General features: G+C 36.3%; 1 pseudogene; it reads left to right on the top strand.

Moving 5' to 3' along the window:
* LOC107967524 (THAP domain-containing protein 3-like) overlaps positions 1-20,829 on the top strand; it is a 275,942-nt pseudogene that overhangs the window by 194,480 nt on the left and 60,633 nt on the right.

The following is a 20,829-nucleotide window of genomic DNA, read 5'->3' as shown; positions in this document are numbered from 1 at the left end:
GGATCTCTTAGAAGCATTAATGAGCAGCATTAATCACCTCCTCCATTAAAGCAATCTCACCACTCTGCTTTCTGGAGCCCATATTCTCATTTATAGTTCTATTCTCATGTCTTTTTTTACTTTTTTTTCCTTTTTTTTTTCTTATTTCCTTGCTACAGCCATCAAACTCTTCTGTTTTTGTTTTATAACCTTTCCTGGCAATGTCATCTGGCTTCTTAGCTGTAAACATCATCAATATGCTGTGAACCTCCAAATTTTATCTTCAGCCTAGATTTCCCTCCTGCACTCCACACCTGTATGCTTTGCGGCCTATTTGACTTCTCTACTTGCATGTCCAATGGGCATCTCAAACATAGCACATCCCTTCTATGCACCCTCCTGGTACTGCCTGCTGCTCCTGCAATTGTTCTCAACTTGATTTGTAAACACATCCCACACCTTTTCCCCCCTATATTTCTCTTGTCCAGAATCCTAAAGTCATCAATTTTATCTCCTACTTACCAACACATCTGTTGGTATAGATCATCTGCAAATCTTGTCAGTTGGATCATTTTTCACCCTTCCGTTGATATCATCAGGTCCAAAGTACAATTGTTCCTCACTCTGATTATTGTGGTAATATTCTAGTTGTTCTTCCACTTTATGCTTTGTTTCTCAGTTCAGCCTGTTTTCAGCACAGCAACCCTATAATTTTGTTTTTGAAATACACATAAAACCATATTACTCCCTTGCTCAAAATTATCCATGGATATGGAATATCCATGGATATTGGAAAAATGATATATTTTCCATTTAGTACCAAAATTCTTACACTGGTCTAGGTTATCTGGCTCCCACTCACGTCTTTGATCTTACCTCTCCCATTGCTGTGCATTTGCTTACTCTATTCTTAGTCCTTTGTCCTGCACTTGCTCTTTCAAATGTTTACTCAAATATTGCCTTCTCTATAAGGCCTTCCCAGATCAGAGTATTTCAAATTTCAGCACTCCACACTTATCTTCTGTGCTTTCTTTCTTTTTAGTAACATTATTTATTGCTATCTGATATACTGTATATTTCACTTATGGATTTGTGATTCATTTCACCCTCATCTCTGCTGACCACTACACATTTAGAATGGAAGCCCCATGAGGGCAGGAGTTTTTATTTTGTGTACTTATATCTATACTCTCCCTGTAGATACTCATTTACTGTTTATTGAATACATAAATTAATAAAGAAATGATTAATAGATGATACTGGCTGAAGAAAATAATAGACAGTATCTTAATTTGTGAAATGGTCATGCTGGGATAGGAGTCAAGATGACAGAAGTAAGCAGGAGCTAGATGGTGTAGACTCTTTCAAGAAATTCAGACAGGAAGTCAACAGATTATTTGGAGCAAAGGAGTGGCTTGATTTTATGTATACATATTTCAAGCATTTAATTAAGATTACTTTCTTTTCCACACTTCAGGAATAAAGTAGAGGGCCATGGCAATTCCTAAATTTGGGAGCTGGAAGTAAGCATGCAGCAGCATTGCTTAATTTGGTTGAAGCAACTAAGAAGACTGAAGACCTCTTAGTTGCTTAACTTTAAAAAGCCAACGAAAGTTTATTCATCACCATCCTTTCCTCTAGTCATCTTAAATATTGATAATAGTACTGCATGGGGAATGATACATTTAATTACTTTGTTTTGTGTATTAAAAAAAGTGTGACTGCCAAGAAAACAGACTTGAATATTAGATTTTTTTTTTTTGGATACACTTTTGTCTGTGGTTCACAATGATCTTATATCACTTCTGTTAATTAATACAAAACTTAGAGTCAAATGAGTGGCTCACCTTCTGCAAGTATATAGCACTTCATAATTTTGTAGATATGTAATTTACACAGGATTAATTTGATAATTAAATATCAAAGCACTAAAGATATTAACACTTTTAAAAATATGCATAAACTAATCTCAGAATAACACTACTTAATTGTTCAGCACAACTTTTGAAATCTCATGGTGCCAGCCCTGCTTAACAATGAAATCTAGTACTACATAATACAAAGAGATTGAATGGGCAACATTCATTTCCTACTTGTTACATAAATGCTTCTTGTGTTCAACACAATGAAGAAGAAAAGCAACAACACTGGCAGCCTGCAAAAGTTAAAGTGGGGCCAGATTAAGCCATTGACAGCTTCTAAGAAAATATGTCAGTGATTTCTGACTTTGGACATGAGGATAATCTTGTATTGGCTGCCGACTCTGTTTCTAAATTGTAAAACTTGAGATTCTCAGGGGAGCATCAGGAGTTTCACAGCACTAAGATTCTATGTCGAGCAATTAACACAAAAACTCTGAGAAATGTTTAGAGAATAAAAGATGGATCAACAAGTACAAAGTGTAATGGAGCCCTGGGGAATATGACTGCCTGGTACAGGAGAGCTCTGGGGCCACAGATGGAGAAAGTGTAAGTGCATGAAATAAATAAGGGGCCACACAATTTATATTATGAGCAGGAGAACTTGGGTTCCTCATGCTTCTTAAGTCTGTGCCTATTAAATTCTTATTTTCCAGAAGTCAGTTTATGAAGACATGAATTTTAGGGAACATTGGCAGAATCCCAACACTTTGTTTCATCTTTATAGCTGTATCCAGCCTGCATTTACAGACATAACCTGAGCATTCTAATGAGGATAAATACCTTTCAAATAAATATTTTAAACAAAATGTTCATAACAAAATTATATCTCCATACACAATGACTGTGGAGTAGAATTTTAATCACCAACAAAAAGAATTCCAGCTCACTATAGTCCTAAATCTGCATTTCCTTCTCCAACAAACCTCTCCACATGATGAACTTTTCTATATATTTTAATTTGATGATAGACTAGTAGTATCTTATGAAATTATCACATGTGACATAATTCAAATCATTAGAATGACAAAATATATTGTTTTTAATTTAAAAAAGCAGTAGATTTTCATCAGAAGCACGGAATAAATAGGAGGCATTTGTTATGTTCAATGTAGCTTCTATAGAAATTGTGATGCTTGAGCTTTTTGTGGCTGGCTAAGAAACACTCCACGATTCAGGCATTCACTTCACTGTCTGCCCATTTCTGTTCCCATTGGTTTCCCAAAGTGTGAACAATATCTTCACAAGTTGTGACCCTCCAATTACAGCCAGATTCCAGACCTGTGTTTGTAGGGCCCACAATACGAGTGCAAATATAGTTCCACATCCCATATTTCAAATGTTGAAAAGATCTAATCTTCTAAACTTAACAAATAGATTTTCATAACACCTAGAAAAAAAAGGTGAGGTTAAAATGTAGTATTTCAGACTGCTGTGTGTTTTCTCACCAGAATGTGATAGCATAGTGGAAGTCAGTTCCCTGGCCCATACTCTACCCTTCTCCTCTAGCTCCTCACATTATCTTGACTGCAATATACATATTCATTCTCATGTGTATGGGTATGGCTACCTTGTTTCTTCAGTCCAAGCTCTATCAATATTCATGCAAGAAGCTACTCCTTTTCAGGCCTCATGCATAGTGATTTGAACATTGGAAGCTTTAGGGTTGTTTGGGTGAAGAATTTTGGGGTCTTAATTTCCTAGGACACAGTCTAGAAAGGCATGGCAGGGGATCCAGGTTGACATGTCCTTTGGCCCTGTGACTTTTACTCCAGGAGAAGTAGAAGTTCCAGAAGTGGACCAGAGCGGGTCCCTTAGACACTGCCAGGTTTAAGAATGATACAATTTAGGCCTATAGTTTTAGAGGGTGTTTCTAAACAAGAAATATATGTCTTCGTCTTACTGGCAGTAGTAAAGTAACAGAACTGAGGTTATACTAACTTAAAAATTATAAATTTGAAATTTCTGTTAATTATAGTATTATACTACTCATTATCACTATTGCTATTATTGCTACTATAATATTATTATGATTATTATGTTAATCAGTATAGTACTAATATGTATGTGCTGGCTTTTAAAATTAATACATACAATTTATACATATTTATGGAGTACATGTGATATTTCAATACATGCATACAAAGTATAATGATCAAATAAGAGTAACTAGTATAACTATCATCTCAAACAATTGATTTATTTGTATTGAGAACATTTCAAATTTTCTAGCTATTTTGAATATACTGTACATTCTTGTTAACTGTAGTCATCCTACTGTGCTATTGAACACTAGAACTTATCCCTTCTAACTGTATTTTCATACTCATGAACCAACGTCGCTTCATACTTCCCCCCGCTTACGCTTCCCAGCCTCTGGTAACCACTATGCTACTCACTATCTCCATGAAATCCACTCTTTTAGCTCCCTCATTTGAGTGAGAACATGTGATATTTGGTTTGCTGACTTATCATAATGTTCTCCTGTTCTATCCATGTTGCTGTAAATGTCAAAATTTCATTCTTTTTTATGGCTAGATAATATTTCATTGTGTATATATACCATATTTTCCTTATACATTCATTTGTTGGTGGACACTTAAGTTGAGTTCATATCTTGGTTATTGTGAATGATGTTACAGTAAACATGGAAGTGCAGCTATCTCTTTGATATATTGATTTCTTTTCCATACTGATATACTGATTTCATTAGCCAGATGTGGTGACAGGCACCTGTAATCCCATCTACTTGGGAGAATGAGGCATGAGAACCGCTTGAACCTGGGAGGCAGAGGTTGAAGTGAGCCAAGATCCTGCCCCTGCACTCCAGCCTGGGTGACAGAGGGAGACTCTGTCAAAAAAAAAAAAAAAAAGGAAAAAAAAGAAAAAAACCTGGAGGGATTCATATAAGTCTTTTTTGTATGTTAGGGCCAGATTTGGTTATTTCACATAAGAAAATGAATAACGATATTATACAATCTAGATATAAAAAAATTCCTTTTGGTTTCATTGGTTGAATTATTTATTCAAAGTAACAGCTGTAAGAAAGGATGTTTTGATGATATCAAGAAATGTAAAGATCTCACTTAAACTATGGAATCCAAAGATTAGAACCACAGAATCTAAATTAAGCCTTCCTGTTAATGAGTTTCACTTATTAAATTTCTCATGACAGTAGAATATTGGTTTTTATTTAGCAAGATTACCTTAAATTATCAAAATTTTCTGAACAATTGAGTTTGTTTTTTGTTTTTTTGTTTTATTTATTTATTTATTTATTTATTTATTTATTTTTGAGACAGAGTCTCACTGTGTTGCCCAGGCTGGAATGCAGTGGAGCAATCTCGGCTCACTACAAACTCCACCTCCCAGGTTCAAGTAATTCTCCTGCCTCAGCCTCCCGAGTAGCTGGAACTACAGGCACACACCACCACGCTTGGCTAATTTTTTTGTATTTTTATTAGAGATGGGGTTTCACCATGTTGGCCAGCCTGGTTTTGAACTCCTGATCTCAAGTGATCTGCCCGCCTCAGCCTCCCAAAGTACTAGGATTATAGGCGTGAGCCACCACACCCAGTTGACTTTGTTGTTCTTTTTAAACTCAGAATTGATTTATATCTTTTTTTGCAAACTTGCTTCAATGTGATTTTCCCAGCATACTTACATTATTACTAAATCTAGTATTCAGTCTGATAAATCTTCTAAATATACAGATAAAAAATTGTAATAAAAAAGTAAGGTGTCCCATTGCATCAATATTACTCAGAAAAAACTGAGCAGAATTCAATCTGTGTATGTGTGTATGTGTGTCATCTAACAGAGGGGAATTTGAATAAGGAAAACCAGGTGGTAAGATTACAGTCATTTTTTTTAACCTATGTAATTAATTTTTGCTTTTAGGACTATGAAGATAAAGTTTTGTCTCCTGTCATCATAGGAAATGTAAGTTTACAAAACCCTATCTGTTTAAATGCACACATTGGATTCTGTCAAGAGAAAATATTGTATGTTAACTGCTGTATGTAAGTTAATTGACACTATCAATAAAGAAGTATCAGTAATGAAGAAATCCCAGTTACTAAATAGGAAAAAGATGAAGACGAACTGTTTTAAGACAGAAGAAGACGCATGTTACATTTGGTGGCTCTGTTTAATAAAAGTGATCAAGTACCATATTAGAAACTTATAACTGCACAATATGGTATAAATAAAAGAGAGAAGTACACACTAAGGGGGGAAGGTTTGAATCCAGAATGCTCCACTAATTGAGAATATCCCACTGAGATTCTCTGAGCAAGGTGTAATAGCAATAAGAAATTACATCCTGGAAGTTTACAAAATTATTGTCAGGATTGTGGAGTTGACATATGAGGTATTGATGACCAAGTGTAGGTATGAGCAAGGCAAGGAGTGGAAGAACTGTAAGGCTATGTTAAATGTTAACATATGTTATGTTAAATGAGACATTTTCTAATTTTTCAAAGTGATTCCCAATTCTGACTGTATATTTGAAACACCTGGAGAAGTCTTAAAAATGCCAGTGCTTAAGTCCAATCCTGATCAATTTAATCACTTTTTGGTAGTGAGTTTTCTGTGGTTTTATTTATATTTAAAATCTCCCTGCAGCCAGTGTTGGGCAATATTGATTTAGAATTGCAATGGAACTGGGTAGGAGAGCTGACATTGAGAGAGGTGCCTAAATCTTCAAATAAACAAACACAAAGTGCAGATGTCACTATGACAGAATTAGTCCATGGATTCTTGTATACCCATTAATTGATAAGAAAATGGGACAATACACGCCGTACACAAAATGTTTCATATACTATGACAACAACCATGTCACTATGAATACATACTAATTAAACTACAAATGCACATTATTTAAATTTTACCTGTAAAATTGTAAACATTTGTTTAAGTAAGATGGTAGGACTTTGCATAAAATATGTTATTTCTTTAATGTTACCACAATGTTGCTTTAATCAATATGTTTTTGAAAATAAAATGTAAGATATTACTTTAAAAAATAAAAATTGGTTTACCAGCATGAGACACCGGCATTTAACTTTTAATCAAGACTCTATAGTAGCCAAACTCATGGAAAGGAAGCAAAAGTCATAGCTATTTCTGTTGGGAATAGTCAGTTTTTCATGCAAGGCATGATTAGATTTCCTTCACTATCTTTAAGAACTGCCAGTGCTAGCTTTATATCAGTTCATAAAGCAAAGTCAGCTCTCCAGTTCCTCTCTTCTTCCATCTCTAATCCTTTCAATGCTTATGGCAGAATGCAACTTTAAGGAGTAAGTGCTTGACCAACCACCACCTTACTATGTTGTGGACATTTGTGAAGATGTCAAGGATGTCAAGACAAAGAGCAGTATCAGAAGGTTAAAAACTACAGAATTTAGAGTTACATGAGCCTGGATGCAAATGCTATCTCTGTCTCAAACTGTAATCACCACAACGAACACCCCCTATACTGTTCAGCTCCCACTATCCTGCATTACTCACTTCATTTAATGTCTGTCTCCCCCATTGCTGTCCATGGGCTGTTTCAGATTCTTGACTTTGCTGTATAAAACATTTCAAGTTAATCCAAAGTAAGAGTAGGCAAAGAAGTTTATTACAAAGCAAAAGTATAATCTGAGAGGTGAACAACCTCCTCAAAGAGAGAGATAGCTCCTAGTGCCTTAGGGAGACTGTACATACATATTCATAAAATACTAGGGATGTCAACTATGCAAAGGTGAACCTGCTGTTGGTGCAGGCACTTAGCATCTACATGCTCTAATACGCATTGCATGTATCATTAACATATAAAATCTCCACTGAGGGGTGTGTTTTACTATTAAAATGAGAAAAAGTTACTGTAAGGTAAACTTTGAGTCTAGTTGTGGATTCAGAATCCTGAGAAGGCAGAAATTTGTAGCTCATAGTTTCTTTAGCTTTTGGTGCTGATTGGCTGGAGATTAGGGAAGCTACAACATGAATAAGGGGCTTCTGTTCTCTTTCTCAGGACTTAATGTAACCAAATAGCAATGGGCTGGTGTCCTGTAGGACCACTTATCTTGCAAAAGAGTTAGGTGCTGACTCACAAGGGTGCAAGGAATGCAAAAGGAACCCGCAGTGCTTCACATAGGGAACAAGTCCTACCCTACTTATCCTGCCTTACTACCACAGGCATATGGGCTCAATGATGACAAAAACTTTATTTTTTTGTTAATTAAAATAGCTTCATAGAAGGTACTGAATATGATTTATTATTGAGGGAACTCAGAAACAGCATCCCAGTATCAGTTGACTCCCTGATCATTTGCCTTATCTATAGTTTTACTTAAAGTTAGACTCAGTAAGTTCCAGAAACAGAATTTGAATACTAGGCTTACATGAGTCCAAATTCCATGCTGGTGCTAGGGATTTTTTTTTTTTTTTTTTTTTTTTTTTTGAGATAGAGTCTCGCTCTGTTGCCCAGGCTGGAGTGCAGTGGCACGATCTCGGCTCACTGCAAGCTCCACCTCCCGGGTTCACGCCATTCTCCTGCCTCAGCCTCCCTCCTGAGTAGCTGGGACTACAGGTGCCCGCCACCATGCCTGGCTAATTTTTTTGCATTTTTAGTGGAGACAGGGTTTCACTGTGTTAGCCAGATGGTCTCGATCTCCTGACCTCATGATCCGCCCGCCTCGGCCTCCCAAACTGCTGGGATTACAGGCGTGAGCCACCGTGCCCTATGGATTTTTAAAGCTGCAATGCATGCTTTCATCTCAAATAATTTGCACTTACCATTTCTCCAGCCTAAAATGTTTCTCTGGAAGATAACAAGATGTCTTTTCTTTAGTTCTTTACTCAGATGCCAGGAAAATCAAGACCAACATGACTGAGGCAGCATGTAACTGAACAGGCTTTTTCTCTAAGTGAGGTGGAAAGTTGTTGGAGTCATTCAACAAAGAATGACAATACTTGCTTCGTGTTTTAATATGGTCGCTGTGATTAAACTATTGGGACCAGTCCAAAAGTAGGAAATGGCTGAAGCCATGTTAGAAAATTACTGAATTAATTCAGAAGAGACATGACTATGACTTGGACGAGGGTCATAGCATAGATGTGAAGTGGTTTGGAGCCTGGTTATTCATTGGCTGTAGAGCCAATGGGTTGTAATGTAGGAATAGGTGTAGTATAAAGAGATGAATCAGTTGGTTCCTAGGCTTTTGGCTTGAGGAACTGGAAGTATAGATTTGCTATTTACTTTGTTCCAGAAAAGAAAAGAACCAAATTGGGGTGTAGAAGAGATTAGAAATTCAGTTCTGTTCATATTAAACTTAAGATGTCTATTAAATATACAAGTGTTTATGGTGAGTAAGATACGTAAGTGTAGACTTCAGAGAATAGGTCTGGGTGGGTATTTAAGTTTGGAAGTCACCAGCATAGATAACATATTTAAAGTGCCTAGATGAGATTGCCTGTGGAGTGAATATAGATGGAGAGAAAACTAAGTATTTAAAATGAACCCTGTAGATCCATGTTTAGACATTACAGAGATGAGGAAGAACCAGCAGGCAGACTCAGAAATAAGCACGTGGAAATAGGTGATGTCCTCATAGCCAAGTGTCAAGGAGGAGGGAGTGATGGACTGGATCATAACTGCTTATGAGAACGAATAGAAATTAAGAACTATTAGACCATTCTTCTTTCTACATGTCGGCTTAGTTTTCTCATACTGGCAACCTCCACGTTGCTGAAAGAACACCAACATGGTGATCTTGCCATGGCAACCCTCACACCTTAGTTATAACAGGAAAAGCAATATTTCTAAGATAAAATTACATGTTTCTGCAATAATAGTTTATTACTTAATAAGAGTGCACTAAATATGTCAACTTCTATTTATTTCTCATTCTTTCGGAAGAAATAAGAATTGATGATCTTTTTATGTTAGTGCTTCTGTTAGGCAGGTAAGGAACTGTAATCTCTCTTCAAACTAGATTTCTAGTACTTATTTAAGTACATGGGCCTTTAGGTCTATATTTAACTTTAACTGTCTTAGTGTCTCTTCTCCAGATAAAAAAAGATGATAATGAACATACCTCCTAAGTTCTCTACCTGTTTAAACTTGCATTTTTAATTCATAAAAATTCTATGAGGTAGGCAATATTATTATCATGAATTTACAAATAAAGAATACCAAACACACACACATACAACCTTTTATGTGAAGCTAAGCAACTTAACCAAAGGCATAGAGGTAGTTTGCATTAGAGTTTAAATGTAGATCTGTTTAATTACAAAATGTATGATTTTTTCAATCTTGACACATTCAGGTTGATTTTCTTTGACTCAAACTGTGGGCTAATTTATTGTTAATATCTGTGCTATCTCTCTTTGGTAAAACTTACTTCTTCAACTCATGTCTTTGGCTAATATGAGATTGAGATCTAATATCAGCTTTGAGCTACAAGAGTTATAGGAGGTTGCATGGTTTAGAGCAAAAGCATGTTGTGGAATGAGATAGACTGGGTTCAAATCTGAACAACTATTTCATAACTGGTATAACTAGAAACAATATTAAATCTCTATACTCTCAGTGCTTTCATCTGTCAATTAAGAGTATTACTGTACCATCTTCATGAAATTGTGTGTTAAATGAGATGACAATTAAAATATCTAAAACAGTTTCTGGCCTAAGATATGTGCAGAACAGTAATAAACCCAAGAGCTACCAGAAGGAAGGAGGGAGAGGCCAGTGCTACAGAGGGACTGGACAATAACTGGAACCGCATGACTTATTATTGGAGAATAACCTTAGAAGATTGCAAATTTAGTTCTTAGAACTAGAAATATCATCCAGGTAGTCTAAGTAGACTCTAAGAGATGGAGATTGAAGGAAGGATGAGTTGTAAGTATCAAGATCTTTGATACATTATTGGTTATTGGTAAAATACAGTCTATGTTGGCAGTAACACTGGAAATAGGTTTTAGCACCTTATGCATTGAACAGTACTAGAAACTACATATAGGAATTAAGCTATACGCAATCTCTCTGGTATACTATGCAGGACTCCAATCCTAGTATGCAAATAGAGTGGGAATTAGTGCTTTATAGGCAATTATTCAGATTGGCCTTGCCCTTTCTCTGTGGGAGGTTTGGAAAATGAACTTATCTCTAGGCTCATGCAAAGTCGATAGGCATCTGTGTTTACACTTGGTCTCATGGCAGTAAATTATTTCTGGTTCCTACTAATCTGTACTCTACACTGGGCTGTTCTTGGCTGTCAGCCTGGGACCAGCTAAGCCTATAGTTACCACATTAATTTTCTTCATAATTAGGTAGGCTATAGGAAAATAGAAAAGAATTAATAGCCATTCATTTTGGATTCTGTCATTTATGTGCAGAGAAAGATTAGAGAATTTCTAGATGCATTATGGAGCACATCACACAGTATGATGAAAGTTAAATTTCTGGAAGAAGAAGTGAAATATATTGCTATAAACCAAATTATTTGATATAGATGATTGACTACATTAAAGCTGAATAGCTTTTAGATTAAAAATTTAAAGTCTCTGAGGTTTATGAACTTTAATAGCAGAGAGTATGATCATCCTGACTTTCTGCTGAGCATGGAAGATTCAAAATCGTGAGTGGATGCAGCAGACATTTTCCTTATTTCATTTCTGCTGCCATGCATGAGAGTTAAACTCAGTGATTTTTTTTTCAATGCATGATACATTTAACTGAAAAGAAAGTTAAATATCTCATATCATCAATTAAAAACTGTATGTTAAGCCAGGGACTATTAAGATTTCATTCTGTAAAGTATTCCACTGCTTGTGATTTTGAATATTTTGTTTCTAGAATGTTCAAGGTGTCCAGTGCTCATATTCGTGAACATAAATTATATCAGGAGTTTCAATTACACACAGAAGAATGTGGGGCTGATATTCAAAATCAGATAAATAGTATTTTCATTTAATGTTATATTAATGATATATGGTTATTTTCATAGACATCCCTAATATGAAAATAGTGAACCTTTAAATTTATTAAAATGTATCGCTCATAGTAAAAGGCATCATCTGATATTTTAATTTCAAGCAGATTAATTACTAATGTATTCGGTTACGAGAAATAATTCTGATCAGTGAAAACTTACAAAGTTGGGTTCACCAATTGAAATTAGTTCAGTATACTGTGCAATTAAAAAACAGTTCAACTGCATGAACATTCAAATAATTTTTAAAATAAACACAAAAGCAAATCGAGAACTGGGATAAAATACAAGTTCAAGAGGTATTGTTACAGTAAGTAGCTAGTCAGGCATGAGTGGGGCAGAAGAGGGCTCACCACATCCACCAGGAATTCAGGCATCCATCAGATGATAGTCCAACAGTCGTCCTACTGTCTTTCTAAAATGATAATTGGTTGTAGCCGGCACCAGGGAGAGGCAGTTTCCTGATGGTCTGGCAGTTGTTACACTAAAATGATAATTGGCCACAGCTGGCACCAGGGAGAGGCAATTTCCCAACAGATAAAGACACTTGAAATTGGTGATTGACAACCTCCAATAAAAACTCAGGAATTAGGCCAGTGGGCTGGTGCATGCTCATTAAGAGACAAAATGGCAGAATATGACCATCTGGGAGCATTCTACCGGAGAAGGGAAGAAAGTCTCAGGTGAGCTTACATATACAACTTCTTAAACACACTGCAGCCTCACCTCCCAAGCACAAGGAGGGCACTTCACATGTGGGCAGCTCACCCTAAGGGAAGAATGAAGGGAAAGGGGGCAAGATGCCGGAAGTGGACCAGTATATAAGGTCCTGGGTTCAAGATTAAATAGGGCATTTAATCTCGAGGGTACCCACTTGGGTCTCTTCCAAGCGTACCTTCCTTTCTTTCCTGCTGTAAAGCTTTATAATAAACTTCCACACCTGTTCTTAAACTTGCTTTAGTCTCTTTTTCTGCCTTATGCCCCTCATGCCAACTGTTTCTTGTAAGGAGGCAAGAATTGAGGTTGCTGGAGACCTGTACAGATTCGCCACTGGTAACTCAGATATTAGCTGCCCCTGACAGTATTGTTATTGAAATATACAATAAAAAGTATCTTATGGAAATGAAGAAATTGTTTTATAACATGAGTTTTTCCATGAATAAAACTTGTGAAATATGAGAAACATTTTGTTTGTAGGCAGTGGTGAGTGAACAAAAGCAGGTTGAAACTGAATCACAATCACAATCACAACTGTTTTTAATAGGATTCAACCTATTAAAAACAAACAAACAAACAAACAAAAACATACTGGGCGATATTACCCTTTATGTAGTTTTCTTCCTGAAGGCCCAGTTCAGTCTGCAAGCAATTGGTAGCTAGAACTCAAGTAAAGCACAATACTTTTGACCAAAATTGAAGATAAGCATTGGGGTTGTCTGGTAGGCTAGAAATTGAAGGATAAGGAATGATGCAAGGAGGAAACCAAAGAGATAGAGAGCACCAGCGTCTGCATGTAAATTCATCTTAAAAGCTTTGGTAACCCTGGGCTACACATGAATGCAGAAGACTCTGAGGAAACTGATGGAAAAAAGTATTTGGAAAGCAGAAAACCCTTAGAAGAAATTTCAGTTCTCTCCATCAAAGGAGGCAGTTTGGAATTTGAGTTCTCTGATTAAAAGACCTTGGTTAAAATATTGGGCTTTCCCCAAACGGACACAATCAAAAGTTAACAGTGATCTTCCATTAGTATAATTGATTATAATATCTTCAGAAAGATATATTATAACCTAGAATTTTAAAGCATTTTATTCGCAATATGTAATATGTAATAATTATTTAAAATAAAACTAAATTTTCATATGTAAAAGAAAAGCAATCAAAAGATACATAGCTATATCTGACTCAGATACTGAAATAGCAGATAAAGAACTTTAAGGTGGCTAAATTAATTATGTTCAAGGCTTAAATTAAAAGATGGACATATTAAGGAAACCAATGGAGAATCTTGGAATAAAACTGGGATCTACTGAAACAAAAAAACAAAAATAAACAAATAGAATTTCTACAATTTAAGAGTACACAGTCTGAAATGAAAAATGTACTTAGTGTGCTTTACAAGGTACTAGAGATGACAGAATACAGGGACAGTGAACTTGAAGAGATCAAATAACTTCTGGGAAAATATCAAATGGTCTAACATCTGTATAATTCCAGTCCCAGAAAGACATAATAGAAAGAATAGGAAAAATAATTATATATATATATATATATATATACACAGAAAAGGAAGGAAGACTAAAAATGTGCCCAATTCAGCCTGGCCAACATGGTGAAATCCTGTCTCTCTTAAAAACACAAGAATTAGCCAGGCATGGTGGAGGATGCCTGTAATCCCAGCTATTCAGGAGGCTGAGGCAGGAGAATCACTTGAACCTGGAAGGCAGAGGTTGCAGTGAGCTGAGATTGCACCACTGCACTCCAGCCTGGGCGACAGACTGGGACTCCATCTCAAAAAGAAAAAAAATAAAAATAAAAAAGAAACCCAATTTAGTGAAAAGCATGGCTTTATAAAGCCAAGAAGCTTGGCAAATCCGGAATAAATAGAAAGAAAACCACACATAGGCATATCATAGTCTAGATATTTAAAGATGAAGAGGAAAAACCTTGAAGATCAGGAAAACAGAATATATGTAAACTTGGGACCAATGACACAAATGACAGTGGATGATTTCAATGAAAGTCATAAGACAGTAAATCTTTAAAGTGTTGAAAAATAAACAAACAAACCAGTTTCAACTGAATTCCTAACATCCAGAAAAACTATCTTTCAAAAAATGAAGGTTGAATAGAGACATTTTCAGGTAAGTTATAGTTGAAAGAATTCAGGACCAGGAAATCTGTCCCTAAAGAAAGACAAAAATGTTTTTTTGTTTTGTTTTGTTTTTTTGTTTTTCTTTTTATTCGGAGACAGTCTCACTCTTCTGCCCAGGCTGCAGTGCAGTGGCATGATTTCAGCTCACTGCAACCTCTGCCTCCCGGTTTCAAGCAATTCTCATGCCTCAGCCTCCCAAGTAGCTGGGACTACAGGTGCCTGCCAGCACATCTGGCTAATTGTTTGTATTTTAGTAGAGATAAAGCTTCATTATGTTTCCCAGGATGGTCTCAAACTCCTGAGCTCAGGCAATCCACCCGCCTCGGCCTCTCAAAGTGCTGGGATTACGGGTGTGAGCCACAATGCCTGGCCTAAAAGTACGTTTTTTAAACAGAAAGGACATGGCCATGAAGGTAATTTTCAGTAACAAAGAAAGGAGTAAAAAGTACCAAAAAAGGAAAACGTGTTAGTAAATATTTTTACATGATTTTAAAACAAGAGAACTGACAATTTAAAACAAAAATTAGGGCTGGCTGCTGTGTCTCATGCCTGCAATCCCAGCACATTGGGAGGCCCAGGCAGGCCGATGGCTCGATCTGAAGAGTTTGGAACCAGCCTGGGCAACATGGTGAAACTATGTATTTTTCTACAGAAAAATACAAAAATTAGTTGAGTGCAGTGGTACGCTCCTGTAGTCCCAGCTACTTGAGAGGCAGAGGCAGGAGAATCACTTGACCCCGGGAGGCAGAGGTTGCAGTGAGCAGAGAACGTGAAATTGCACTCCAGCCTGAGCGACCAGAGTGAAGCATTGACATAAAAAAAAAATTGTATTGTATTGTTGGTCTTTTATTATTTGCAAATATGAAATATGTCATAATAATAGCATAAAATGCTGGGTTAATAGAAATATACTGCAATAAGGTTATTATATTTTAATTAAAAAGAGAAAATATTTATAAGAATACTATAAAAGATGAGTGGATATTTTAATCCTTAGAAGAACTATAAAAGATTTTTAAAAGATTTACTGGAAAATTAGTAGAGCACTTACAATGAAATGATAAAAATATTTAATTCATTCATAATTCTGCTTATCAAAAGTCATTGTTATTAAAGCAAAAATGCAATTCAAAAGCTGAGAAAAATATTTATAATACATAATGACAATTTTTATTTTCATTTTTACCACTTGTATCTAAAATATATAAAGTGCTCAAACAAATAAATTATAAAGAGACTGACACTTTCTTAAAAATTCAGTCTATAATTACCTCATGAACTAGCAATTCCACTCCTAAGTACCTAGTCAAGAGAAATGAAAGCATATGGCTACAAAATTTCTGGCACAATAATGTTTATAATACCTTTATTCACAATAGTCAGACATTTAAAAATAACTCAAATTTCATCATAAGAAGATAATAAATAATTGTGGCACATTCAGTCAATGGAGTATTATTCCAAAAAATAGTGCTAGTGCTACAACAATATGAATAAATTGAAAAGATATGATGAGCAAAAAAAGACAGTCACAGAAGAGTTTATACTATTTGACTCCATTTATTTGAAGTTCAAGAAAAGGCAAAAGAAATCTTAGTGATAGAATTTGAGAAGTGGTTGCCTACTGGGAATGTGGATTGACTGTAATGGGACTGATATAAGGTGATGTAAAAATTATCCCTTTTGATAATGATTTTGGCTACAAAGGGCTGTATATTTACTTAGACTTATCAACTAATGAAAATCAAATTTATGATTTTACTATTTGCAAGTATTGCCTAGATAAAAAAATTAAATAAATTATGCAATTTTGTTTGACTCCTTGAGGTTCTATATAAAGCATTTTTTTCTTGCTAATATTCCTGTTGGGTCAAATAATTTTTAAAGTTACTTTTTATCAACCTAAAAGTAAATAGTCTCATAAATATTTATTTCATTATTATTGCTTTTATTATTTATAAAATGTCAATAATGAATGTGATAGTTTACAAATAAAGTTTACACATCTAAGACTTTACAATTCAAATATAAGAGATACTGACACTAAGAAATGCCATGTTGCTAATGTGAGCAAACATAAGATTAGTATACATCTGTTTTATTGCTTCTGTGTCTTTTGTATTTCTCCCTATATTTTTTTGTATTATATTTGGAAAAGACATTACAGGAACTCCTATTTAAAGAGCTTTATAAAAAAGTTCACAGATGACTTAAGATATCACATGCTCCTGAAACCTGGGGGCTTTCATCGTGGGTAGCTATTCAAAGTCTATTTCAGTAGATAAATGAAATATGGATTCAAGTTGAGGAAGTCTTTGTATTAAATACACTAAAAGATAGATAGGAAATGCATTGTAACATTTGGTCTTGTATTTCTTCAGAAAGTCTATGTGTGTTTATCTGTATATTTATCTATGTTTTAATGTATACATGTATATATATTTAGATATATGTGTGTCTCACACACATATACATATACTTATATACAGTCTGACACTGTATCCATGGGTTCCACATCTGTAGATTCAACCAACTTTGTATTGAAAATATTTGGAAAAAGGGCAGAGCAAGATGGTGGAATAGAAGCATACATTGTTTCTCTCCCCTACTGGAACACCAAATCTTAATTATCTGCACACAGAAAAGCACCATCACAAGAACCAAAAATCAGGTAAACAATCACAGTACCTATTTTTAACTGCATTTCTCTGAATGAGGAATTGAGGAGAGCAGGAGAGACAGTCTGGATGGTGATGCCACCCCTCCCCCATCCCCCAGCAGTGACACGGAGAGACAATCTGGGCATTTCGGGGAGGGAGGGTGCAGTGACTGAAGGACTTTATATTGAACTCAGTCCTGCTCTGTCACAGCTGAAAATAAAGCCATACTGATCTTGGCTGTCACTCGAGTATGGAGGGAGCATTTGTGAGTGCTCTAACTAGAGAGGACTTGCCCATCCCGGTGGTCACCGTGGGTTGAAATGCAGTTTGGTCCTAGGTAAACATGAAAAACAGTCTAGAACACAAGGACTGCAATTCCTCGCCAACTCCTACTGCTAGGGTGGACCTAGAGCCAGTAGATTACAGTGGTACATGACTTAAGGAAATAGCAGCTGACCTGCTAAGGTAGTTTGTACCATCTCTCCCTCAACCGCAAGCAGTGCAGCTTGCAGAAACAAAAGTGACCCTTTCCTTCTGCTTCAGGAGAGAAGAGTGAGGATTAAAGATGGCTTTGTCTTGCATCTTGGATACCAGCTCAGCTACAGCAGGATAGGGCACCAGGCAGAGTCATGAGGCCTCCATTCCAGGTCCTAGCTTCTCAACAACATTTCTAGGCACACTCTGGGCCAAAAGGGAACCAGCTGCCTTGAAGGGAAGGAAACAGACCTGGCATAATTCATCACTTTCTGACTAAAGAGCCCTTGGGCCCTGAATAGCCAGCAGCAATAACCAAGTATTATGCCATGAGTCTAGGGCCCCGAGATGTGTGGCTTCAGGAGTGACCCAGCACATTTCCATCTGTGGTGGCAATGATGAAAGATTCCCTTGGTTTAAGGGAAAAGTAAAAGGGACTTTATCTTGCACCTTAGGTACCAGCTTGGCCACAATGAGGTATAGCAGCAAACAGGATCTTGGTGGTCCCTGAGTCCAGGCCTAGGCTCTTGGAGAGCACTTCTGGATCTGTCCTACACCCAAAGGGGAGCAGCCTCCCCTGAACTGAGTCCCAGGCCTGGCAGCATTCACCACAAGCTGAAAAAAGAACCTTTGGGCTTTAAGTGAACATCAGTGGTGACCTGGCAGAACCCTCCAAGGACTGGTGGTGGTGGAGGCCACTAGAAGAGGATCCTCTGCTTGTGGAAAAGAGAGAAAAAAGCAGGAAAAATTTTGTATTGTCATTTGAGTGCCAGCTTAGCCGCAGTGGAATAGGACATCAGGTAAACTGCTAAGGTTTTTGACGCCAATCGCTGGATCCCAGAAAATATCTCTGGACATGCCTGGGGCCTGGGGAAACTCACCACCCTGGAGGAAAAGGTCTTGGGCAGGACCCATCACCATGCCAGCTTCCGTTCTGACCCAGTTGCAGTCCCACTGGTGATGGCCACAGTGGTGCTTGCATCAATACACCCCCAGTTCCAGGTGGCTCAGTGCGCACGCACACACACACACACACACACACACACACACACACACTTCATTTGTTTAGGAGAAAGTAAGGGAAAAAACAAGAGCGCCTGCCTGGTAATCCAAAGAATTCTTCTGAACGTCATACAAAACCACCAAGTAATACCTCCAGAGCTTCAAAAACCTCAGTGTTATTGGACTTTAGGCCCAAGTCCCTTTGAATACCTGGAAAGTTATTCTAAGAAATACAGGCATAAACAAGCCAAGACTGTGAAGACTACAACAAACATCTAACTCTTCAATGCCTAGACACAAACAAATATCTACAAGCATCAACACCATCCAGGAAAACATGACCTTACCAATGACCTAAATAAGGCACCTGCAACCAATCCTGGAGAAACAGAGATAGGTGAACATTCAGACACAGAATTTTAAATAGCTGTTTTGAGGAAACTAAAAAAAATTAAGATACACAGAAAAGGCATTAAGAATTCTATCAGAAAAATTTATCAAAGAGATTAAAATAATGTTAAAAAATCAAGCAGAAATCCTAGAGCTTAAAAATGCAATTGACATGCTGAAAAATGTATGAGAGTCTCTTAATAGCAGAATTGACCAAGCAGAAGAAAGAATTAGTGAGCTTGAAGACAGGCTATCTGAAAATACAATTAGAAGAGACAAAAGCAAAACAAATTTTTAAAAAAAGCATACCTACAGGATCTAGAAAATAGCCCTTTCAAAAGGGCAAATCTAAGAGTTGTTGACCTTAAAGAGAAGGTAGAGAAAGAGATGGGAGGAAAAGGCTTATTCAAAGGGATAATATCAGAGAACTTTCAAAGCCTAGAGGAAGATATCATCGTTGAAGTACAAGAAGTTTATAGAACACAAAGCAGATTTAAACCAAATAAGACTATTTTAAGGCATTTAATAATCAAACTCTCAATGGTCAATGAAGAAATCCTAAGAGCAGCAAGAAGAAAGAAACAAACAGCATGCAATGGAGCTCAAATACATTTGGAAGCAGCCTTTTCAGTTAAAATCTAAAAGGCCAGAATATAGTGGCATGACATATTTAAAGAAATTAAGGGAAAAAACCTTTTACCCTAGAGTAGTAAATCACTTGAAAATATCATTTAAATGTGAAGGAGAAATAAAGACTTTACCAGACAAACAAAAGCTGAAGGATTTCATCAACACGAGACCTGTCCTATACAAAATGCTAAAGGGAGTTCTTTAATCTGAAAGAAAATAATGTTAATGAGCAAAAATAAATCATCTAAAAGTAAAAAGCTCACTGGTAATAGCACACAAAAAAACAGAATAGTATAACGTTGTGATTGTGGTTCATAAACTCCTCTTAAGTAGAAAGACTAAATGATGAACCAATCAAAAATAATAACTATGAAAACTTTTCAAGATTTAGACTGTACAATAACACATAAAGAGAAGCAAAAAATTTATAAAGGTTGGGGGATGAAATTAAAGTGGAGTTTTATTAGTTTGCCTTTTGCATCTCTATTTCTGCAATCAGTGTTAAGTTATCCTCAGTTTGAAATAATGAGTTATATAACAGTATTTATATACCTTATGGTAACCTCAAATTGGAAGAACATACAACTGACACAAAAAAGCATACAACCGATACAAATTAAAGCTTACCACCAGAGAAAAGCACCTTCTCTAAAAGGAAGACAAGAAGAAAGAAAAGAAGGAAGAGGAGACTATAAAACAACCAGAAAACAAATAACAAAATGTCAGGAGTAAATCCCTACTTATCCAATTACATTGGATTTAAATGGACTCAAGTATTCAGTCAAAAGACACACACAGTGACTGAATGGATGAAAGGAAACAAGACTGAATAATCTGTTGCCTACAAGAAACATGCTTCACTTATGAAGATACTGTATTAGTCTGTTCTTGCATTGCTATGAAGAACTATCTGAGAC

This window comes from Pan troglodytes, chromosome 1, assembly GCF_028858775.2.
Source record: "Pan troglodytes isolate AG18354 chromosome 1, NHGRI_mPanTro3-v2.0_pri, whole genome shotgun sequence".
Taxonomy (NCBI): Eukaryota; Metazoa; Chordata; class Mammalia; order Primates; family Hominidae; genus Pan; species Pan troglodytes.
Note: the sequence above shows the minus strand (reverse complement) of the source record. Positions and strands in the feature narration are given on the sequence as shown.